This window comes from Staurois parvus, unplaced genomic scaffold (genome assembly GCF_062004578.1).
Source record: "Staurois parvus isolate SC_StPar_1 unplaced genomic scaffold, SC_StPar_1.0 ptg000929l, whole genome shotgun sequence".
NCBI classification, from domain to species: Eukaryota; Metazoa; Chordata; class Amphibia; order Anura; family Ranidae; genus Staurois; species Staurois parvus.
In genome coordinates, this window is record NW_028318725.1 from 1,573,374 (window position 1) to 1,599,929 (window position 26,556).

At 38.2% G+C, this 26,556-nt stretch overlaps 1 protein-coding gene across 1 annotated transcript in view; it reads right to left on the minus strand.

Annotated features, from left to right (window-relative positions):
• Positions 1 to 26,556, minus strand: part of GLIS3 (GLIS family zinc finger 3) — a 469,802-nt gene that overhangs the window by 335,392 nt on the left and 107,854 nt on the right. The gene's annotated exons all lie outside the window — the stretch shown is intronic.

Below are 26,556 nucleotides of genomic sequence, written 5' to 3' on the forward strand. Positions count from 1 at the left end.
AGCTGGAGTTTGTTTGTAAACCTTGTAATATTTATTGATGTATGTTGAGCTTTGGTAACTTTAGCTATTTTCTGTATAGTTAGTTTACAGCTACAACAATAACAAATGTCAGAAAATATGGTATTAATATTTCACTTTTTAAAAACATAGCAACCCATGTACAGATTTGATTATATATCTTCAGATTTTAAATGCTTCATTGTAATATTCAGCACAAAATAAGATCAAGCACTCTAGTGGCAACAAGAAATAGACAGGACAGTCCAAAACAAACACACAGATGGGTAAAAAAATGGGTTATTAAAAGGACCATATTTAAAGTTTAGATTGCCCTAGGCACATTTGCATGATGACATCCCTTTATTCCCCAAAAAGGTAGACAGTTGCTACTGTAAGGATTAAAGCAAGAAGGTACCTGAATTCAACCATGCGTTCCCAGAATGGGAGTAGCACAAAAAGAAAAGAGCACACATATGGCGCATATTGACTTTTTTTGTTGACTCTTCTTACCAATTAAGGGCAGCACAGTGGTTAGCATTTCTACATAACAGCACTAAGATCATTGGTTCGAATCTATATGCCTGGAGTTTACATGTTCTCCCTGTGCCTGAGTGGGTTTCCTTCGAGTACTCTGGCTTCCTCCCACACTCCAAAAACATGCTGGTAGGTTAAATGGATCCTGTCTAAATTGGTATGTATGAATGTGAGCTAGGAACCTTAGATTGTAAGCTCCTTGAGGGAAGGGACTGATGTGAATGCTCAATATACAGTTGTGTCCAAAATTATTCAACCCCCACTGAAATTGAGTGTTTTGGCCAGTTTGACATTGCTTTTGATCATTCAGTCATCTTGCTTACATTTACATTAAAGAGGCACTTGTAGGTCAGACAAATATAACATAACAGTTATAATGAAATAACCACAAATGTCTTTTCTGTGCTCACAGCATTATCAGTTTTATTCAACCCCCAAGTGACATTCAATCTTAGTACTTAGTACAGCATCCTTTTACAGTTATAACAGCTTTTAAACGTGAAGCATAGCTTGACACAAGTGTCTTGCAGCGATCTACGGGTATCTTCGCCCATTCTTCATGGGCAAAGGCCTCCAGTTCAGTCACATTCTTAGGCTTGCGCACTGCAACTGCTTTCTTTAAGTCCCACCAGAGGTTCTCAATCGGATTTAAGTCTGGTGACTGCGATGGCCACTCCAAAATGTTCCAGCCTTTCCTCTGCAACCATGCTCTAGTGGACTTGGAGGTATGCTTGGGATCATTGTCCTGTTGAAAGGTCCAACGTCTCCCAAGCCTCAGGTGTGTGACGGACTGCATCACGTTTCCATCCAATATCTCCTGGTACTGAAGAGAATTCATGGTACCTTGCACACGCTGAAGCTTCCCTGTACCTGCAGAAGCAAAACAGCCCCAAAGCATGATTGACCCTCCACCATGCTTCACAGTAGGCAAGGTGTTCTTTTCATCATAGGCCTTGTTCTTCCTCCTCCAAACATAGCGTTGATCCATGGGCCCAAACAGTTCTAATTTTGTTTCATCAGTCCACAGAACACTATCCCACAACTTTTGTGGTTTGTCCACATGGCTTTTGGCATACTGCAGTCGACTCTTCTTATTCTTTGGAGACAGCAAGGGGGTACGCCTGGGAGTTCTGGCACGGAGGCCTTCATTACGCAGTGTGCGTCTTATTGTCTGGGCTGAAACTTCTGTACCCACATCTGACAAATCTTTTCTCAGTTCCTCAGCAGTCACACGGGGACTTCTCTCCACTCTACGCTTCAGGTAGCGCACAGCAGTCGAAGTCAGCATCTTCTTTCTGCCACGACCAGGTAGCGTTTCAACAGTGCCCTTTGCCTTGAATTTGCGAATGATGCTTCCTAAGGTGTCTCTTGGTATGTTTAACATCTTTGCAATCTTCTTATAGCCATTGCCCTTCCTGTGAAGAGAAATCACCTCTTCTCTTGTCTTCCTGGACCATTCTCTTGCCTTCACCATGTTTGTAACCACACCAGTAAATGTCTAGAAGGAGCTGAGTATCACAGTCATTTTAAAGCTGCCTAATTGGTGCTTATTATGCTTGATTGCTGCTCGGTGACATCCACAGGTGTTTTCAATACCTGATGGAAAGCACCTGTATGAACCTCTGTTCTTCAGAGTGGTAGTCTTTAAGGGGTTGAATAATTGTGGCAATGAAGAAACCACATAAGAACCATTTACTACTGTATTACATAAACAATTGATGTCATTTTAGTTGCATTTGGGTAGTTACAACGTCCTTGTAGGATTTGATTCTGAATACAATTCCAAATGTACACTATAGTCCCTAAACCCCTTTACAGCATTGGGGGTTGAATAATTTTGGACACAACTGTATATCTATGTAAAGCGCTGCATAAATTGACAGTGATATATAAGTATCTGTAATAAATACAATTAATACAAGGCATGAATACTAGGGTACTAAAAATACATATACTGTAGAGTCTCTTCTTAGATGCACGCATGTACATTTTGCAATAGCTGAAAAGGTTTCCTTCAGTTTCTAGCATACAATTTCTTTATATACTGTAAACCACCCAACACAGCACTGTTGTGTAACTAACATAATTAAAAAATGGTGTGCTGCATAGGAAAGCTAACGTAAACTACTTATAGACATTAGATGTATATCACCTGGTTCCAGACTACCAGGCTAGATCAAAAGGGGAGAGGGATGGTCATACATATTTATACTGGGTTTCCAATATCTGATTGACATTGTTTTGAATAATTACCTAATAATCAGTGTACCCTAAAAATACGTTTCTGACTTATAAGGTTCACAAATGACTTGTATAGCAGGTCAATTATTGCAACATGCAACCTTGGACCAGCATCATCTGAGGTATTTTAGTTTAGTCAGCCTGAAAACTTTTGGCCAGTAGCTCATTAACAACTAGTGTGAGTGCAAAGATAAGTTCAGCTAACTGCCTCTTTTCACATTTAAAAAAAAAAACAGAACAGTCAAAGAACATATTTCTGATGTTTATGATAGCTGAGCATATTTTGCTACATAATTGTCACATTAAAATCTTAAATATTTGACAAGGCTGATATTTTATTTACACTGTATTTGTGTCAAGAAGGTACCGTATTTTTCGCACCATAAGACGCACTTTTTTCCCCCCAAAAAAGGGGGGAAAATGTCAGTGCGTCTTATGGAGCGAATATGGAGCGGCCGGTCCGGTATTTCCACTGCCGCCGTGTCAGAATACCGGGCCGGCCGCTCAACTCTGCAGCGGGACCTTATGGAGATGACTGCTGACCTTTGGGGAGGTGGGGAGCGGGTACCTGAATTTGACAGGTACCCGCTCCCACTTCCGTGGAGTTGTTCTTTCATCTTACCCGTTCTTCTATCCAGCGGCGCGGTCTTCCCGGCTTCTGTAGTGTGGGCATGACAGCCGGGTGCCAAGTGCGCATGCGCAGGAAGCGGTGCTTTTTGTGAATGGTAAGGCGGCACCTGGGACACATGACAGATCCCAGAAGCCGCCGGACCAATCACAAAGCGCAAGTGCTTCTCGCTCCTGCGCACTGGGCACCCGGCTGTCATGCCGAGCGCCATTACAGAAGCCGGGAAGACAGCGCGCGGCTGGATAGAGGAACAGGTAAGATGAAAGAACAACTCCGCGGAAGTGGGAGCGGGTACCTGTCAAATTCAGGTACCCACTCCCCCCCCTCCCCAAAGGTCAGCAGTCATCCCCTGTACTATCCACAGTCTCTGGTCATCCCTGTGCTGTCCGCAGTCTCTGGTCATCTCCTGTACTGTGTCCGCAGTCTCTGGTCATCTCCTGTACTGTGTCCGCAGTCTCTGGTCATCCCTGTACTGTGTCCGCAGTCTCTGGTCATCTCCTGTACTGTGTCTGCAGTCTCTGGTCATCTCCTGTACTGTGTCCGCAGTCTCTGGTCATCCCCTGTAATGTGTCCGCAGTCTCTGGTCATCTCCTGTACTGTGGCCGCAGTCTCTGGTCATCTCCTGTACTGTGGCCGCAGTCTCTGGTCATCCCCTGAACTGTGTCCGCAGTCTCTGGTCATCCCCTGAACTGTGTCCGCAGTCTCTGGTCATCTCCTGTACTGTGGCCGCAGTCTCTGGTCATCCCCTGAACTGTGTCCGCAGTCTCTGGCCATCCCCTGAACTGTGTCCGCAGTCTCTGGTCATCCCCTGAACTGTGTCCGCAGTCTCTGGTCATCCCCTGAACTGTGTCCGCAGTCTCTGGTCATCTCCTGTACTGTGTCCGCAGTCTCTGGTCATCTTCTGTACTGTGTCCGCAGTCCATTAGTTCAGAATTTTTTTTCCTGTTTTCTGCCTCTAAAACCTAGGTGCGTCTTATGGTCAGGTGCGTCTTATGGAGCGAAAAATACGGTACTCTCCCGTAGGCTAGTCTGTCATATAGAAAAAATATCTCTACACAAAAACAGACTGTAGTCAACAAAGGTAAAAACAGCAAAATTGACCCAATGTTATTTATGCATAAAAATATATACGAGATACTTTGCATGACCAATTACAAATGTATATACAATGTTTCCATACATTATATAAAAATAGGGCAATAGATTGCATTAGGCCTCTATCAAAATACATATCGGTTGCAGGTAATGAGCAACAATAAATATTCTGTAATTATTTTTTATAACATTCTAGTTTCCACCTCCAGTTTGTGATCATATTGTTATTCTATGGCAAGACAGAGGTAATGGTTGGGGTTAGTCCAGTTAAGGGAGAAAAGAAATGAATTTGTTTATTTAGTGGATAAAGGAAGGTTCACAAATATTAACCACTTCTGACCCATAGGACGTTATATAACAACCTCAGGTTGAAGTGGTTATACTGGGATGATGCCTGGATGGCATCATCCCGGTATCAAATTTTTCAGGAGGCGATTCCCTGTAATGCAGAAGTGATTCAAGTGACTGAACAGCCACTCGATCACTTCTGCGGGTGGCGGAATGTTGTCCCCCCCCCATCGTCTTTCCCGGGCTTCCACGTCCAATCTCAGAACTAGGACCACTGCAACCATCAGTGACAGCGGCACTAGACAAAGAGAGAGAGGAAGTGACGTCATTCCTCCCTCTCTGTGATCCTGGAAACTTGAAGCAATGAGGATTTCGTCACGTCCGGTTTCGGCTCTTTATTTACTTGACTGTTAGCGGCCAGGAAAGCACTGATCTTTGTCTGATTGGTGGCATTGGAGATCAGAGGAAAGATGTGGGGTCTAATAGACCCCAAAGCTCTCCATTAAGAGGACCTGTCATGGCCCATGCTTTCACAAGGGATGTTGGTCATCTCTTGTGAAAGCAATAAAGTTGATAAAAAAAATTTAAAGAGAAAGTGTAAAAAAAAGTTTCAATGAAAATAAACAATAAAAAAAAAATGTAAGCACTCCCTCCACTCGTGCTTACGTGCAAACGCATGCGTAAGTCCTGCACACATATGTAAACGGTGATTGGATTACACTTGTGAGGTATCACCGTGAATGTCAGAGTGAGAGCAATAATTTTAGCTCCAGACCTCCTGCGTAATTCTAAACTGATAACCTGAAAAGGCTTTTAAAGTGTCGCCTATGGAGATTTTTGGGTACTATAGTTTGGCACTGTTCCACGGACACAAGCAATTTAGAGTGTGTAATGTTAGTATCTAACTACTTGGCGTAACATCATCTTTTATATTTTAACAAAACAAATAATGTTTTATATAATGTTTGTGTGAAATAAAATTCATTTATGTGTATTTTTTCTAAAGAAAATTATATTTGAAAAACCACGGTGCAAATTCTGTGTGACATAAAAAATTGCAACACGCGCTATTTTATTTTCTAGGGCCTCTGCTAAAAAATATATATAATGTTTGGGGATTCTAAGTCCTTTTTACATGAAGGAGAGAAATGTCAGGATTGGTACAATGGAGGACTGGTTAAGGTAGTTATATCTTCATCTCAAGGTCTTGAGAACTCAGGTCAACCAATTCACTGATATCCTATAAACATACTGTATATATAATGTATGCCCTACTGTATTCTAGAAGTGGTCAGAGAATAACAACCAGTAATTACTGTGTTAAACCTTTTTTGTTTTGGACCGAGTGGGGAAAGGTCAAACCCTCTGTAAATTTTTTAGTGCTTAGTACTCCAACAGCTGTACTTTCAATTTTAAACAATACCCATTAGATTCAGCACTGACCCAAAATGTAATACTCACTTTTTTGAAGGTCTATAACTGTTTGTGTTACAGTCAGCCTCCCATTCATCAGAAATGCAGTGAATGCTGAATGTGATGTATTTGTGTGTAATTGAAAGTGCAGCTTTTACAATATTATTTTTGTTAATGCATAACCTAAAAGTGTATCGATGAGCTGTGGCTGGACATCAATACAATATATACATGTACGGTGTTGATATTTTTGAACTAAGATTAATACTGTTTGTGTCCCCACGTGGATGATCACCCATCTATTTGACCTGGTGACTATTGTCACAGAAAAAGAAAATTTTAGAAATGTCCCAAGAACAGAAGGTAAAGGGAATTCTTTAAATGGGGAAAGAAAACTCATAAATGTTTAAAAGTCTGGTTCATTCAGAGGTATGTATATGAATGTACTTTATCACTGGAATCTTAGATATTTTATTTATCTTTGAACATGAATGCTCTCAGTAAAACTCTGCTATACAATTTGGCTGTAGGGTAAGAAAGCAATTTGTAAAATGTCAACTTTTTTCAAAATAAATGAAAGCTTCAGAGCGTTGATTTGCTAATGACCACAAAAAGGTCAGTACTTGGCTTCATTGAAGATACTAAATAGGAAGATTATCTTGAATGCCACACATATCCACATATAAGTGAAATATACTTTTAAAAAACCTATTGAATGCACTTATTTAAAACTTTTGATTGCATGATCAGAGATATACAAATATCAAATCAATGGTCACACAAGATCAACTGTACAGCTCTGTGCAGTGGGGAGTAAAAGTTTATAAACATCTGCAGTAGCTGCACTGCATATAACAAAAATGTGGAATTTCTCTTTTACAGTTCCAAAAAAGTCTGTGGCCTTGTGTGTTGTCTATCAACATTTTATGGTATACTGGCCAGGTATAGAGCAACTGTAGACTGCATCCAGTACCATCCACAGGATACACCACATGCTCACATATATCAATGTCCTCAGTTCAAGACAGCTTGGAGTTGTGCCCTTGACAACCAGGACACTGAAAATAAAATAACTGTGGTATAGTACAAGTATGTAAAGGGAAAGTGTAGTGTATTACCAGTGAGTACATATTTGAAATTACTGTTCAAGTGTTTACCTGTAATATTTGTTGTTATTTTATTATTTCTACATTTTCGGTGTTCCATATTTTTGTTATTGCCTTAAATATAGAGATTTGTAGATTAGTCATTAGAGGGAGTTCTGTATTTGATTCATTTTACATTCCTGCTTAACAACTGTTAAAATAAACGTCAAATAATGGATTAATTGTGTGTATTGGATTGGCAGACTCATATGGGTTGATTTACTAAAACTAGAGAGTGCAAAATCTGGTGCAGCTTTGCATAGAACCCAATCAGCATCCAGTTTTTTTTGTCAAAGCTTACTTGAACAAGCCAAAGTTAGAAGCTGACTGGGTACCATGCACAGATGCAGCAGATTTTGCACTCTCCAGTTTTAGTAAATCAACTCCATAGACTTAAATTGTGAGATAAAAAAAAGTAAAGCACAACCATTGTGTAACACTGAAAAGCAGGAAGAAGGGCCTACATTTTAATTATTATTATACAGGATTTATATATAGCGAAAACAGTTTGCATAGCACTTTAAAACATGAGGGCAGACAGTAAAGTTACAATAGAACTCAATACAGGAGGAATATTTAATTTAAAAAATCTGCCCCATATAAATATACAACATTAAAAACTATACACAGAAACAATGTATTTAAATATAGTAACTCATCTTGATAACTGTATTCATATCAAAAGGATCTCTTTTATATGTGTGTATATAAAAAAAATCAACTACTATATATTCTTTTCACTACATGGTAGAGATATGCTATTCATAACACACGTACATTTAAAATTTATGTGAATATACTGATGACTTGTAAAATAATAAAGGTCTTTGCACAACTGAATCTTACACCTTAGATACACTTGACTGATACAATTTCTACAAGTCAGATATCAGTTGCAGGGCCCACAACGTATGCACTTTTGTGAAATATTAGCATGTATTTGTATAGGTCTGATGGAAAAAACATTCAAACACATTTAGATTATTACATAAAGTGGAACATAACTGTAACTGAGCACCACAGATTGAAAAGACTATTTAGGTTTTTTTTGGTTTATTTTGTTAAGAAATCATGAAAAGCACCCTGCTAGCATTTCTAGCCACAGCCATCTTGACTAAGGGCAGATGATTCATGTAGCGTTTACTTCCTGGAATCCATTTGCCCTTAGTTTAGGCATGCAGACAGGAGGACATGCTTAGCTGAAGAATTTCCCTCCTCCCCTCCTTCCCCCATGAAGACTCCTGGGATGTATGACATCATTTTGGCTTAGGCCAGAAACCAGGAAGCAATTAAAGGAGTGTAAAAAAAAGCTTAATGCAAGTAAATATATTATACCTTCCTATTTACTTACTATGACTAGCAGCACAAGGTTAAAAAATAGTTCATGTTGATTGAGATAGTAAAGTTCCACTTTAGAGGGCTGTTCTGCACTATTATATCCAACTATGAAGAGGTGCAGAATACAAGCATTAAATGTAAAGCTTAATGTACATTTTATCTCTATACACTTAACTTCCAGGGTGAGTAAGTCCTTACATCTGTAGCCAGCTCTTTCATTTCCCTGGATGTCACCACTTGGATTTTTAAGAGACCAACACTTGCAAACTGCTGTGAGTTTTTTTGTTTCCACAACTTTACATGGCAGACAAGATAGGAACAAAGTTAACTAGCATAATCAAACCATACACTTGCATAAGCTCCATTATCCTGTACTTAGGAAGATAGTAATGGGATGCCGCTTAAATTAAAGAGACATTGGGCACAATTCACTAAGCGTTATCTTACCACATCTGAGTATGCGGAAACAAACCGCACAGCGGTTAAAATACTGTATTGTACTGAGTTATTTTACTTAGTCATGCAGTATTTTAGTAGTGAAATTCATGCGTTAATGTTTCAGCTTCAGGAAAGGAAGTCAATAACCTCATGTAAGCACTGATACCAATGTGGGAACTAAGTGGTGGTGGTGCTCAGAGAAGGTAAGTATCAGTGCGTTATTCTTTCAAGAAAACCTGTTACTTTGTGCTTAGTGGGCAAGCAGACAGAGTTTTTAAAGTACTGTTTTCAGTAAAACAAACAACACATTATCTGCAGAATCAAGTTACATGGGCCGAAATGATAAACGTCAAAAGAGGTGCTAGAGAGAAGGCTTAAGGCTGTGAAACAACTGAGATATTCCATAGTAATATAAAGCTTTGTACCAAATGTGTTAATGGTTGTGTCACAATACTATTATGCTGGAATGTGAAAGGATAGCAGGCAACCTTTATGTAAACTATAGAGGAAAAAAGTTTTATAATTACCACTTAATTCTGTAAGTTCACATGCTTTAAGTAGATCATGGTGACCCAGACAATGAAAGAACCACCAGTTCTTGCCAAGACAAGCTTAATTTGTGCGTAATATGGACATGGAAGAGAGTCACCATAGATAATGTGGATAAACACCAAGGTGTACAAATCACGAGGACATTGAATAGCTTGGTTCATTCTGAATACTTCTACAAACAGATGGTGAATAACTCATTGTTACACCTTGTAACAACTTTTGTTCCTAATTGCTATCGAACAAACATGTCAAACAAGTTCCAACAAGTGCAGCTCAATCACTTGAAAAGAGCTATCAGGTCACAGGACTGAAATTTTGTCATACTGATTACCTAAAGCCACTGTAAAGAAATCCTTTCCATGTTAGCGGCCAGGCCAGGCTTATTATGAAACAAAGGAAGCCTTGTGCTGTAAGACGGAGATGATTCCTTATTAAAATCAATGATTTTAACTGTGGCTCTGATAAGTCTGTTTGCATAGCTGCACACTCAATGAAACAGTTAGACGTTACCAGGAACACCTCAGCATAAAGTACCCTCTTAGTCCTTGAACTATGGGTTCTTGCACCATGTTTACTCTTCACCATCATAGGGGGTAGTGTTGAAAGTTTACAACACTAACAAATATATGAAAATAGCGTCATGCAATTTCATTAGGCTTGAATACATTTATGGAAATGTACTGAAAGTGTCCAAGTTGTCATTTTTTCCTTGAGTTCCTGCCAACTCATGGCCCAAGGAAAGCATCCAATGAGAAGAAAGTTGTGAAAACAATTGTTTTTTTCAGTTTACATATTTATGAACAGATGGGGAGTATTAAAATATTACAGACAGCAAAACAGACCTATAAAAGGAAATTCTTAGCATTCTAAAAAAAACTAGTTTCTAGAGTTTTTTTTATAACTGGCAAATTCCTCTTTTACCCAACTTTTAATGCACTTTGATATTGAGTTATTCAATTGAGACTTAATTTAAAACCAAATGCCATTTGAACAATTTACTTTTATTAAGCTAATCCTAATGTGTTAACAAAATCAGGAAAGTCATAAAAATGTATCCTAAGATAACTGGTACAGTATATTCAAGAAAAAAAAATGTTTTTATCATTTTGGATAAGATAGTGAAGGGTTAAAACTGCTGTCAGTTTTTGCCCTCTGTATCTCATTAGGGAGATTCTCCTTCACTTCCTGTCCTATAGAATCAACAGGAAATGAGAGGTCATCTTTCCAATGTGAAGGAGAAGAAAAAACTGTCCCCATTGCAAGATTATTCCTAATATACTGTTATGTCGGCAACTCAGAATTTTGAATTAAAGTTCCGTTCACACTTGTGCAACGCCATAGTCGCACAATTTCCAGTGTGACTTTGGAGTGCGACTTTGATGCAACTTTACGCTCCCTGGGATTCAAGTTGCATCAAAGTAGTGAAGAAATATTTTCAAAGTCATTGTGACTTTTAGGCTTCTTGCACACTGGCCTAAAATATGCCAGTGGTCTTGGCAAAAAAACCCCACAAATTTTAAGTGTTTTTTGTACTAGCATTCAGGAGTGTTTATCATGCCAAAAAACACACTCAAAAACTCAAAAAAAAAGTTTTTTTTTCTGCCTATAAGCACTGAGCTTAAAAATGCCTCTAGACTACTTAATGTGCATAGACACATAGGATGACATTAATTGCTGCTACAAGCAAAACGCTAAACTCCTCTAGGAGCAGCTTTTTTTTAAGCCAATGTGCATGGAGCCTAAGTCACATAGATGTGAACGGGTGCCATTGAAAACAATGGGCTGCTAACTTTGGATACATAAAGTCACATGACAAGTCGAACAAGTGTGAACAGAGCCTAACCCTCACTTTTATTATGTGACATTTGTGATTAGGACAAATAAAGTGAGTGAATCTCAGGACACAGACAGCAATAAAAACCTGACAATTTCCCCTCACCACTCTATCCAAATCTAACAAAAAAAAGTTTTGCCTTTAGTCATACTTTGATCTCTATAATGTATTTTTCTTATACAGTTATGAGTCACTTTTCTGTCTCTTCTCTTTCTAAACTATTGTTCTTTTGTTTAAAACAGTGGTGAACAATTATTAAAGTGATTTTTTTGTTTTTTAAAACATGTCATACTTGCTTGCTCTGTGCAATTGTATTGCACAGAGCAACTCTGATCTTCCTTTTCTGGGATCCACCAGGGATGCTCCTGACCCCTGCCTCTGCCAAGTGGGCCCATAGCGAACTGCTCGCTATGGGGGCACTCGCTAAGTTGGTCCCGAGTCCATTGACACACACAGAGCTGCTCTACCCCTTCCCCATTCCCTGCCCATTGGCTGTGATTTACAGCAACAGGAGCTCCCCCTGTTCCTCTTGTTTGGCTCTCCCTGCTGTTCCAATCTTCAGTGAGGAGAGAGAGTAAAGAGAGTTGGTGCTCTCAGGCACAGCACTGGATCGGAATCAGGTAAGTATAAGAGAAGGGGGGGGGGGCTGCACACAGAATGGTTTTTACCTTAATGCAGAGAATGCATTTACAATAAAGAAATAAGCTCCAAAAATAGCCTATATCCCCGAGCTAAATGTGAAATAGACTCATATCAATAATATAATTCAAACCGTGACTGGAGCTGCTATTTTAAATAAAATACAATAAAAAACATAAAAATGAGTGCAATAACACCATAAACAGTGCTTACTGATGAAATACAATTCAATCCCCAAAAATTATGTAAAATATTGAAAACATAACACTTCCACCAAAAGAGTGCATAAAGTGACAAAAATCAGTTCATATCATAAACAAAGTCCAAATCTTCCCTTCAAAAAGATATCCACCAAAAACGTGATTTCTGATGTGCTCAACACCCCATCCAAGTGAAAACTCACCAGATGCTGGTAATTAATCAGCATTGAATCAAAAACCAATAGATGTGGAAACTATTTTGACCAGATCGGCTTAGATGTAAGAATGATCACTTATCAAATGGTTAATCCAGCTTAGGATCCATCAAGGTGAGTGGTAATCAAATTCCATATGTGGGTAAATGAAAGAACACTCACCATAGCATAATACCGTTTAGATAACTTAATACCAACAAATACCCTCTCTTGGAATAAAACTCATATTGTATAAAAGTACAAAAAGCATTCGGTAGATAATTTGTAGCAGCAAATAGCAGTAAAACCGCTGACAGAATCAGTGTGCGTCTAACCACCAGCTCAGTAGAATACAAATCCCGTTGTAGCGGTCACATGGACCAACCACGTGGTTGCGGCGTACGTGGTGACGTCACTGCTGATCACACCCTCTTATCGAGCGTGATGCCCTTTGGGCAGCCTGATGTAAAAAGATTTGCACCTGTTTATATTCATGTAAATATGTTCAGGTCCACAAAAGTTGGTCTGGATGAAACTTAGGTGTGAACGGACACACATTTGTTTACATCTGGTTGCCCATAAGAATATCCTGAAGTGCATGGGTAAAAAACAAATTGACGAAATGCCTGTCTCAAATGGGCCTTACAGAGTGGAGACTGTGTGGAACTAAACAGGTCCAACTAGTAAGCAGCACAATTCTGGGGTATTGAAGATGGTGGGAGCTAGATTGTGAATCGACACACAGACAACACACATAAATCATCAAAAGGCACTCTAGCTGCTACATGCCAGCTATATTGTACATTCCATGTACACTCCTATATTGACTTGCTACATGTGCAATATACTCATTACTAATGTAATATATGGTATGTATACACTCAGGGCCAAGATGAGAGGGACAGAAGGAGGAGCTAAGAGTGTTTCCATTTTGACTTAAACATATTTTATTTTTATTTTAAAATATTTAAAATATTTGCTTTTCTTGAAAAGACACTGACTCATGAGTAATAAAGTGCCAGACAGTGGGTCGCAGTTGACTTCTTTTGCTTGGGTACTGGATGACCTTATTGCAATATTGAGGAGAGCTGAGTGATAGACTGGATGAAAACCCCAGTTTCTGATTCTTCATCCTGCAGCAACTTCTAAATACAAACAAGCTATGTGCTTGCTACTGTTGCTACTACTTTTTCACATCTGTGATACTACTAGAATGGACTTAATTATCATTGCCATAGATTCCATTGCCTTTCATGCTCTGCTGATGACATTTTGATTACCATGGTTGGTTGCTTCCTGAATTTATATTATACAGTATTTCTAATGACTGTCTGATTGAGGTACCACAAATATAAAGGTATATTGACAGAAAATAGTGAATACTCTTGTCCCAACCTGACACTTATTCTGCCATTCTTCCATTTCTCCTTTTAGGATTGCTTGGCTACTAAATTGCACTACTATATAGTGTAAGTTCCTTATGCCATGCATTTTATAATGTTACTTAAAGTAGAACTATAGGCAAAACATTTTTTTTTTTTTTGGATAAAGCGAGGAAGGGTTATAACCTTTTTGCCATCTGTGTCCCATTGTTGGGATTTCCCTTCACTTCCTGTCCCATAGCCAAACAGGAAATGAGAGGATATCCCAGCAAATAAAGGGAATCCCTTGGGGACCCATAGGTCATCAGAACTAGTGTCCCCATTGGAAGGATTCTCCTGTATTACTTTTCTGAAAGATTTTCTTTTACTTTCGCTTTTGATGATAATGATAAACAGAACAGATCTAGAGGATGAATCTCCTTAACGGTGGCACCACCAGCAATAAAAACTGATCTAATCCATCTCTACGCTATCCAAAACTAAAAAAACATTTTGCCTTTAGCTCTACTTTAACGTAAAACCTTAATAAACATTTATTCAACAAAAACAGTATATTGACAGGTTCTTACATTTGGAACAGAAAAAAAGCATACTTTGTATAGCAGGAATAAAACCTTTTGGAAATGAAAATAATTTTGTTTCCAGCAACACAAATTTTGCATGGTTATTTAGAGCTGGTTCAAGATTGATTCATTTTTTTGGTGTGTTTTGTGGTGCATTTTGCATTTTTGAACACACATTTTTGATATGTTTTGCATTTTTTTGCCAATAAGAAAGTATTAAGTGCGGCTTTGATGCCATTTTACATTTTATGGCACTCAAAGTCCCATCAAAGTCATATCAAAGAAGTGCAGGAACCTTTTCAAAGTCACAGCGACTTTGAAAATGTCCCTGCACTATTTTAATGTGACCTTGATATGAACTGGGTGCCAGGGAGTGTAAAGTCACATCAAAGTTGCATCAAAGTCTCACTCAACCACACTCTTTGGACCAGCTTATTGATTTAAATGGTCAGTTTGTTTCCTGTGAGTATATATGTGGTGGCAGGATCAAAATGTGTCCTTTTGAAGAAAATAACACCTTTGAGGGTGATTATACTGCACTTCGAATTTCAGTTTAGAAGATTTATGTTTGCACAATTTAAATTATTTATCTATTTATTGATTTATTTACGCAAAGCAAGTATTGAATTTTATTTGAAAAAACGTATTTCCACTAATTTTTGCACATGCTATTGATCCTTGCACACATGTATACTGTATACTGTAGTTGTTGTTTGCACATTTTTTAATTACTTATTTTTAATCACGATATATAGATATTCATATGTTTATCGTGTATAATATTCCTACAGCTGCTTTTGACCTTTTAGTTAAGCTAGCTTAGTATTATGTTTTTATTAGTGCTGCTTTGTACATATTCTTTATTTATTAGTTCAAGTAGTGGAATCATAAATCTGCACTCTACAGCTATGAATGTTTTTGAATTTGTTAGTAGGGAGATTATGAAAAAATAATTTTAGAATTATTATAGAATCATGAATCATTGCTTAATCAGTATAAGGATTTGGAAGACAATTTTAATCATTTAAAACATATAACGAAGAACACAGGTTCCCACGTGGTGGGATGTGATCATTTTTGGGAAATATAATAAGAAGTATATCACTCCTAAGAGATTAAGGTGGGACATTTGACCATTTTACCAAATGATGATCTAAAGCATAATGAGTCAAGTGATAACTGGTTTAGTTCTGTTAATCACTGTGAGAGAAAATTGAGAGAAAAGGTTTGCTTATTCAAAGAAAGAAAAAGAAACTGCAGAAATTTGAGAATAAAATTGAGGAAATTAAAGAAACACTAGTACTGTTTAGTAATTACTGCATTATATAGAGATATCTAGCAAACTACAATCATTTTTAAGTGAATAACGACAAAAAAAATTAAAAATATAACACATTTAAGAGGGATGTTGTAGATCAGTTATATAAATAGCAGGAAGAGAACGATGCTGCAATTCAGGACTCTAGAGAATATTCACCTGAGAGAATGAATTAGGTGAGTTGAATGATAAAATGAAGGATCTTTACAGAATACACAGATGTTTAGAAAGATTAGTTCATAACATTATAGTTCCTTTAAAAATTAAAAACAACTTCTTTGAAGGAAAAATGGGATTTGTGACTTAACGTATAAACCGTTTTTCACTTTTTTTTTGTACATTATAGAACATAGTATGAGTATCCTGTCACTTTGGGTTTTATTTACTAAAGCTGAAGAGTGCAAAATCAGGTGCGCTTCTGCATAGAAAACAATCAGCTTCAGGTTTTATTGCTAAAGCTTAATTGAACAAGCTGAGGTTAGAAGCTGATTGGCTACCATGCACAGCTGGTTCAGATTCTGAGTGAACCAGCTTTAATAAATCTCCCCCTTTGGGTCATGCTGCTGCCTTCAGGAGATTGCACACTAGCAAAGCAATAAGAGCAGTCCAGTATGTCCCTCGTAATTTCCAGCATACCTAAGCAACCAACAGTAAAAATGAATCATAGGAACAGAGGGGAGGGACCCGTGTTCACTAAAGTAATCCAAGAAAATAATTTTTACAGTAAGTCAAAAATCTGTTTTTCCTAATTGTACATTACTGGGCACAGGAGAAGTATTCATGTACGCAGGTACGTCAAAAAGATGTCCAACTGAAGAGTGGGCAACAGAGCAAACAAAAGCTAACAGGCCCAAAATGACAGGTTAACAGAGATAGTTCAACTGAGCCTACAGAGACACCTAAAGAACCTTACAACTGAATCTGGCATCACCTGCTGTCCATAGAAGCCAGAATTTCTCCCAAGTGGAGGGAACCAATAACAGATTGAGCTGGTTCCATACAGAATTCTTACATCTGGAAGGAAGATGTTGAGAATCTTTAGATCTAGTAAGCCCCATTTTGCTCTGGGGACAATGAACAAATGTCAATGAATACCTTGAATCTTCTCCTATTTCAGGACAATGGCTATGACCCCTTGGGATAGGAGCTGGGCTAGAGCAGTGTGAATGTCAGCTAAACTTTGTGGTGATGTTAACAAGTTTGACACCATGAAGAGGGGTGAAGGCAGGGACCAAAATTCCAATTTGTAGCCCCTGGATAGAATTTTCCTTAACCAACGGTCTGAAATGTCCTGGGACAAAATGGCTACAAAGGATAACAGACATCACCCACTCTGACAAGTTGAAACACCACCTTATTGTGAGGAGGACTTGCTCTTGAACTTGAAGAACTTGGTGGTTTGGGAAGGAACTGAGTAGCAAGCTTTGCCTTGGACTTTGAGGCCTCAGAGAAAGACTTTGCATTTTGCCTTTTTTTTCAGGGGCCAACAGGGACAGCCAAAGTCTTGCTAAGACAGGGAATGGCTGGGTCAAAAACTTGAAAAGACCACTCCTTTAAGTACACCTAATCCATAGGTTATTGCTGGGAAAAACACCTAGGAGAAGCAAAGACCTTTTATGGTTAGACCAATAGCTATAGAAGAGAAACTGCAATAGAAAATGCACTGGAAAAGTCGTATAAGACTGTGGGCTAGGGAACCCAGGCTAGTCACTTCAGGTGTAGCCAACACAGGCAGCCCCAAATTTAGACATGTTCAGGCTGTATAAGGACTGAAATGGTATCTTAAGTTTTGAACTATTGTCTGTAAACTGCGACTGCTCGTGTGTATCAAGCCCTCAAATAGGGGTACTAACAAAATTGCTGCTGGAGCAGGAAGGGTATGCCATCTATGACCAGCTCACTTTTAAGGCAGCAGGGAGTCCAGGTACCATTAGGGGATGCAATGCCACGAGGCCCACGAGCACATAAAGAATTGGCATGTACATGCAAAGTACAGTCACCTTACAAGGGATCCAAGCAAGAGCAAAAGAGCACAAAGCTAGGTATTATTATTATTATTATACAGGATTTATATAACGCCAGCAGTTTGCTCAGCGCTTTACAATATAACGGGAGACAATACAGCAACAATACAATTCAATACAAGAAGGTTAGGAGGGCCCTGCTCCTTGGAGTTTACAATCTAAGAGCCAGGGGCTAGTGGTACAAAAGGTAATAACTGTGGGGGATGGGCTGGTAGGAGGAATAGAGGATTCCATTGTTAGCTGAGGGCAGGATAGGCTTCCCTGAAGAGATAGGTTTTCAGAGATCGCCTAAAAGTGAGAAGAGTAGGCAATACTCTGATAAATTGGGGTAGAGCATTCCAGAGTATGGGGGAGGCTCTGGAGAAGTCCTGGAGATGAGCATGGGAGGAGGAGACAAGGAAGCTAGAGAGAAGAAGGTCATGCAAGGAGCGGAGAGGACGGTTTAGGTGATATTTGGAGACAAGATTGGTGATGTAATTTGGGGCAGAGTTATAAATGGCTTTATATGTTATTGTTAATGTTTTTAATTTTATCCGTAGGGCAATGGGAAACCAGTGGAGGGATTGGCAGAGAGGGGTGGCAGATACGGAATGGTTAGTAAGGTGGATGAGTCTGACAGCAGCATTCATGACAGACTGAAGAGGGGATAGCCTGTGATGAGGTAGGTCAATGAGGTATTGTGATGGCCAATATGTGACGGAACGCGGCGCCTGACCCCTGCCCTTCCCACCAACTTGTGACCGAAGGACCAGCCGATCTCGCACCACACTGTCATTTGCATAACAATGCCACTCTCAGCTGCTCCCTGCACAAAGATTTCCCAGCTCGCGGGACCACAATCTATGTGCCAGCAGCCTGAGAGTGATTGTTACTGGGTCAGGTTAATTACGCAATTAACCCTTCACACTGCTGCCACCACCTTTTTACAGAGAAGGAGGAAACTCACAAATTTTAGCAGTAACACTATGATATTAGCATAAGCGTCTGTAATACACACTGTCACCACAGATAGGGATATTCAGAGGATTATTACATACAGTAGCACTCTTCCAGAGACAGGGATTCTTTAGTTTGCATTAAAAGCTTTACAGACAGTTTCAACACTTTTCATAATAGGATATATTACTAAAAAGGTCAAAATTAGGTACGGCACTAGCAATTTCTTTTTGCCTAAAATAATAATAATAATAATAATCATAATTATATAATATAACTGTTTTTTTTTTTGCAATTCTCTTTACACCTTTTTTCTCCATGAAAATCCAGACTAGGATTTGTTGAAAACAATCATGAGAAGCAAGAAAGGTCTATAGTGCGATAGTGTCTAGCCTGAGCTGGTACAATAGTTTGTCCAAGAGTGATGGGTATTCAGGGAAAAATAAAGGGTTAAAAAAACTGAGATGAAGTCGCTCAGCTGCTGTTTGTTATAAGGTCTGAGGATGTGAATGAGTAAGAGCTGCAAGCAATTTGTCCTTATAAGAAGGCTTTGTGCATTTTAGAGGTCTGTGTAGTTCTGTGTGCAGGCATCCCATGAGATACATGTGCTACTGAAATGCATTTATATGGGGGGGGGGGGGGTTACATCTTATGCCAAAATTAATTCCAACTGGTACTGAGATGAGACAGAAAAGGTAAAAAATAAAGCTGTGAGAACTCAAAATCACTATGGTCAGTCAAACATCACACCAATATTAAAATGCCTTCAAAGTGATTGACAATCTCTGTCTAAAGCCATGATCTAGGTCATATTTCACATTTGGCATATCTATTTGGATTGTAATGGCCTGCAGGAAATAAAGGAAAACTCAATTTTATCATAATAAATTAAGAACATCAGCATCTATTCACCTTTAGCTTCCCTGTCTTTGATTAAGGCTTTTGAGGACTGTAATTGTGTTCTAGGAATCTACAGATTTTGATTTATATCTGCTAAAATATGTAGTGAGCAGGTATCCCACTAGATCCTGTTGCAGTCATGCACTGTCCTGTGTCATCTGCTTACTAGCTGGATAATAAAAGATGCCTCAACAACTCCCACTTCAGCTCCATCTGAATGACAATATGTCAGGACTGTGTAATTCACCAGAACTTGATTGATTTAACCTTAGTCACTGATATATGTTGATATCAATTGACTTCTGTTGTGCAGAGGATTGTAGAAAGATATTTTAGAGATGTCAGACAGTTACAGTAAAAGTATTTTAAAGCTCAACTCCAGGTCAGATAGCTCCCACTTTCTGCAATTTATTTTTATTACTATCAAATAAGATACTTTCTGGTGCTGTCTTTTAGCTGGTCATGTTATATCTTTCCTTCAACTTAGAAGAACAGAGCTTAACTATGAAAACGGACACCGAGGGCATCACTTTAAAGTACATTCAATACAAAACTGGACCAACACAGGTTATCAATATTTGATATTGTTTTACACTTTTTGCAGTAGCACTTCATTTAAACATATCTTTGTTTTCTGTGAATTCAAATGGGGTAAGAATGGGGAGGGACTAATGAGGTTTTACTGCACTGCCCAGTAAAATGAATCTTACAATTAGAGCTTGTTGACTGGAGGTGAGAGCACAGGAATGACACCATAATTGAGTTGCCTTTCCTTTACTATTTAGTTACAGTATTGCTCATGTTGCACTGCTTTGACGGCATTGGTGAGAAATAAATGGTCTGGACCCTGTATGGTGCCTGGCAGGGATGTCTAGTTTAGAAAATTGGCTAAACAGTATTCACCATGTCTTGATAGCTAAGAAGGTTCTGTATGTCTATCTACATTTTGTTGCTATAATGTTAATAATAATAATACAAAATATGAAACCAGTTATAAATAGATCTGCTACTAGTGAGGCCCAGTAAGCCATTAAACACAGATCATAATGCTTTCAAATAGGCACGGCATGTTAAAATGCTGCCAAGGTTGCTAAATTAAGTTTCAGATTTTAGATTTTAGCATCTGTGCTTCTCTGGGGCCATCACAGTCACATCTGGAGTGGATTTCTGAGCTTTCCATAACGCTGCTTTCACGATTCTTGTATGACTGTCAATCATACAGTTTTCATTGGATTTTGTCCTGTGTCTAGTTTTGTCATGTGCGATTCATAGACCCTGGTGTTTCACAAGGTTAGGAGTTGTGATGCATTTGATATTTACCAGATGTTGTTAAGGCAGCATAATGTTCACCCCTGACGGACAAGAATGATATTAGAGAGAGCTTTATTTATTTAATCATACCGAGTACATCAGATGAAAGGCAAAATGTAATATTTTTGATCTACCTACAGTTTAAAAAAGAAATGTCAGCAGCAACTACAAATTTTTTGAAGATTGGACAGGTATTATTGAAACCAGACAGACATTTTTTTGCTTAATCAGAGGACAATTCACTGGGCATTTGTTAGACTTTAAATCTACACCAGGGTTTGCCACTTATCTAAACACTTGGGTATGTAGCCAAATAAATAGATCCAACAGACAATTCTTTCTTTCATCTGGATTCAGTAACAGAAGCTAGATGCTTTGTGATAATGTCATCAAAGATGCTTCTGGCCTCTTTAACTTGTTTAGGATCAGTTTCACTCGCTGCATGCCACTAAAACTTGCCTTTTTCACTAGTGCAATACACTGTAACATAAACTAGGTTATATATCATTTAATAATATAAGGTAAACCTAATTCTCTGTTATTTCCTATAATAAAGATTTTACGCTACGAAAAAAAAAAATTTAGAATTTGGATGGAGGCGCACAGAAGCAGCATTATAAAAAAAACCACACCACTTACTTCATGTTCTGAGATCTTGTAACAAATGTGCTGAAAAGGGTACATATACAGTATGAAAAAAATAATACAAAAAATTGTGTTTGTAGCATTTCCCATCTGAGCCAAATATTTGCCTGCTACAGTTTTTGGATAAGTCTTTACTAGCTTGAAGCTGGCAATACACTAATAGAATTTGGATTGAAAATGTTTGTTTTTGGAATGTTCTATTCTCTCATGGTTAGTGGGGTCAAATCGACGTTCGTTTTCGACCATGTTAATGAGAAAATTCGAAGGAGGAGGATGAAAAATCTTTCTTGAATGGAGAAATGTTGGTTTCAAAGCACAAAAATGTAACTTTGACTAGGGCTACTGTACTGCTACAAAGTTAACATTTACTAAAGTGTTGCCAGATTAACCAATTCCATACCGGGCAATTTTACACCTTCCTGCCCAGGCCATTTTTCAGGTTTCAGCGCTCTCACACTTTGAATGACAATTGCACGGTCATACAACACTGTACCCAAACTAAAATTTTATCATTTTCTTCACACAACTAGAGCTTTCTTTTGGTGGTATTTAATCACCGCTGGGGTTTTTATTTTTGCTAAATTAAAAAAGACCAAAAATTTTGAAAAAAAACCACGGGTTTTCTTTGTTTCTGTTATAAAAATTTGCAAATAAATAATTGTTCTTCATAAATTTAGGCCGAGATGTATTCTACTACATGTCTTTGGTGAAAATAACCCAAATTAGGATGTATTTTTTAGTCTGTAGGAAAGTTATAGAGTTCACAAACTATGGGATATATCTGAATATTGATCAATCCTGAGGTACTGACAGCCAATCTAATTTCTTGAGGTCCAAGAATGTCAGAATAGTACAGATATCCCCCAAATGACCCCTTTTTGCAAAGTAGACAGTCCGACGTACTTCATAAGAGGCATGGCGAGTTTTTTGAAGTTGTATTTTTTTTGTCATAATTTTTCAGAAAATGAAAAAATAAAACAAATTATTTTCACCATTTTTTTTTTACATACTGTCACCAGTGCAGTACAGCGTCATCATATAACTGGCATGGCGGTGATCAGGGACACTGACTGGTGACAGTGTGAAAAAAAAAATATGTTTTTTTTATTTTTTTTTATTTTTTTTATTATTTTACATTTTTTATTACATTTTTTTTCTTTTTTTTTAAGATTTTGTTTTCATATTTCACTATGTCCAAAGTAGTACAATGTTACCATAGTAACATTGTACTACTTTGGGGAAGTGATCAGTATTTTTTTTTTTTTTTACACAATTTGCTTATAGCAAAGAATTACTTTGCTATAAGCAAGCATTTACCTGAATGACATCGATTCATTCAGGGTTTTTTTTTTTTTTTTGTGCTTAGCTGTGATTTGGCCACAGCTAATCACATGGCATGTGCATGTGATTAGCTGTGACCATTCACAGCTAGACACTAGTATACAATGGATGGCATGAATGAAGCCATCCATTGTATACAACTGTCATGTGACCTACTGTGATTGGTGCCTATTTTTTTTGGTACACATAGCATTAGGTTAGAGGCAAAAAGTTCAACATTTTAAAACGTTTTGATTTTTCTGCAGCAAAGAACCATTTCTCCACACGTTCACTCTGCAGATCATTCAGTTATCTTTAACTTCAAGGTGAAATTTGGTGCATGAACTTCCCCAGGAAAAGTGGAGGAAGGAAAGTCAAATTCTCAAGTCCAACTTCAAAAGGTATGTGTTAGCTGTTTTCTAACAATAAACATTGGGGTAGATTTACTAAAGGCAAATAGACTGTGCTCATTTACCCCAGAGCTTAGTACATATGGTAAATCTCTGCTGCTTTCCATCATCCAATCACGTACAAGCACAAATTCTTTTTTTTTTCTTGCAAACTCTTGGGTATTCTTTACAAAGTGAAGTGTTACCACATTTACTAAGCTCTGGAGAAATGAGTGCGCGGTCTGTTTGCCTTTAGTATATCCATCCCAAAGTATTGTACTTTTTTTGTTTTTTTTCTGACCAGTGGTTCAACTGAGAAATCTAGCTGGCTAACAGAAGGCCACACTCCACAACTATGAAAGTTTTTGTACCAATATGGTACAGGTTTTTATTTGCCTGTTTTTACTAAGTATTCAGTGAAAAATACAGTATAAAGGTGTATTCATAAAAACATTGCAAAGTCATTCATCCCATGGAACTGCATGAACCTTTGTTGCTTGTGTTTACCCATATTACTTTGATTGATGCACACCATCGTCTTATTCAAACTCATCATCCTCAACACCACCTTAAATAAAAATATATATACTACTCTATATGTATACATATTTCATTTTGGTAAAATCTAGGATTCAAAGGAAAAATATTCCCACATGAAGTGTGATTAGGGAACATAATGAATTTGTAACGATTTGCTCATCTCTATTTGAAAATCAGACTTGATGTTATTTAAGTGATGTGAGATTCAATCATGCATAAACGGCAACCCCTTTGGGGACTCATGAAAGAATCTCTTTTATGAACTATAAAATAAAAAAATTACATTCTTAACTTAAAATATTTGAAAAATCATAATAGGAAATATGAAGCACATTGTACTAATATCTCTTTAAAATGCGGCAATATCTATTTTAGCCCTGAATTTTTTGTTGAGAAAATTTTCAGAAAACTGATACTCATCAAATTCGGTAAGAAAGACATGGAAGTATAAAACAGAGAGAATGGGCAATGGGAGGAACAACTGAAAGAAACTGTAAAATCAAGATGCATCATAATAAAAAAAAGGTGATTACTATATGTGTTTATTTAGGTGCATGGCTTTTGTTTGGGTCATTATGCTGCACATTTTGCCAAATGATCATTTGCTATTTAAAACAATTAAGAAACAAATCTTTGAATAGATATTACAGTGGTTATAGCATATTAAAAATGTGCATTTTTTAATTAACATAGAAAATAGCACAAGGTAAAGGAGCTTTGCTATGAACAAAAAGAGGCTGTTCAATATGAAGACCTTAATACAGTATGTAATAGCCATAGGTATGCATGAGCTTTTTGTCAGAGGATCAGCCACAGAAGAACAGACACATCAGCCAACCCTCGGTATGCCCACCCTAATCTGAGCAGAAATGCGTGCAACCGTAGGGTACAGGTGCTTGGGCACTCGCCGATGCGAATGTGCACGCACGCAAACCTGCACACAGATGCGCCATGGCACACGCGAAGCATGACAGTTGCTGGCACCCACTGGCCAATTTAAAGTCAGCACTCTGGTGCACAAATTGCTGGATGATCATCAGCCCTGTTACCGTGTGCTCCTGTATTATTTGCTGTTGGATTCCCATTGCTTGTTTTACAGATTCTTCTACTGCCTGCTTCTTGTGTATGACCCGGTTTGCTCTACTGACTCTGCTGCTGCTTGATTATCTGTGAATGACCTTGGCTTATCCCTCTGACCTCGCTGCTGCATGGTCTTTGGTGTTTGACCCTTGGCATGCTTCTGACCTTGCTTCTGGCTCCTACTCCTGATTGATCACCTGTGCATGGCCTCTAGCCTGACTCCTACCTTGCTTCCTGCTGTCTGCTTAGTTCTGCCTGCTATGTCTGAAGAACATCTGTCCACTGCCAAGTTCTGCCTGCCACGTCTGGAGAACTCCAGCTCAGTAAACTCTTCCACTGATCCTGCCAACCCCAGGTGATCATCATCTCAACTCACTGCTTCTCTGGGCCAGGCACCTCCTGTTCCTACATTTAAGGGGTGTTTCGGACTTAGCTGCAAGGGGAGTCCTCTCAGCACTCCGGCCTCTGACCAGGTACATGACACTTATTCAGTAAGGAATACAAAAAATAGCAATGGTGATGTGCAAAAATGCAATAATTCATTAACAATAGATATGAGATTATTCTTGTTTGATTGCCTGACTAATTGTTATGTACTTTTGTATTACAAATGTCCTTTATATCGATAAATTATTTAAAACCTAAGAAGTCTCTTATTTGATGGTTGCAAGTTTGACAGGCTAAGACAACAGTTGATCTTTAAGCCATTTAGCAGAAAGACCACAGATCTTCAATCTTAGATCATTAAAACAGAACTCTCTAGAGTGTTGCAAGTTGTTGTCCACTACCTTTAAAGCTATTAAGGATTCTGGTGGGGACATCTCCATCCAGCCCTGGATCGGACATGACAGGCTAAGCTTGAATTGTGGTGTCACTTCATAAAGTAGATTCTTCATATATTTCTTTTAAGAATCCACTAGACTGTGCTAGACTTGCTTTCTTATTCACCTTTCTTTATGTGCTGAAGTAGCTGAGATTAAAACACATGCATACACATGTATGTCAAATCCCCATCCCCATGATTAAGCTCCAAAGGGCAGAGCAGAATGCGTTGGGGACATGGCCTGGTCAGAGCTTGGGCTGAGGCTGCCATTCACAATTTCACATGGGTCTGCTGTTTGATGTGTGACTTATGGACTTCTCCTTATGTCAAAAAAAGGACATTAATCATTCAACTTTAGACGGCAGCATCTTTTCTTGTATATTCAATAGCAGAAGGGGTCAACTCTGACATGTTCTGAAACATAACAAAGCTAACCCATTCTTCTGTTCAGTAAACAAGAAAAGTTGCTGTAGCTCTGAATGCGGTAGTTAATTTCTGCTTCTGACTGATTTATCAGAATACAGCAAACCTGACTAGCATTTGGGGATTTTGCAGTGGAGCCTGAGATGAGCAACTCACCTTAAATGGCATACATATTTTCTTGTGAGACTTGTAAATGCACATCAGATAAGAGAGTACAATTTAGTTTTGTTATCAGATTGCTATCTAACTAATTTGCCACCACATTATTGCTTGATAACTTAGCACAAACATGTCATGATGGAAATACACGTGCTGCCATTGTTGATTTAAGAAATTTCTAGCTCCCTGCCAGGATTATTTTCT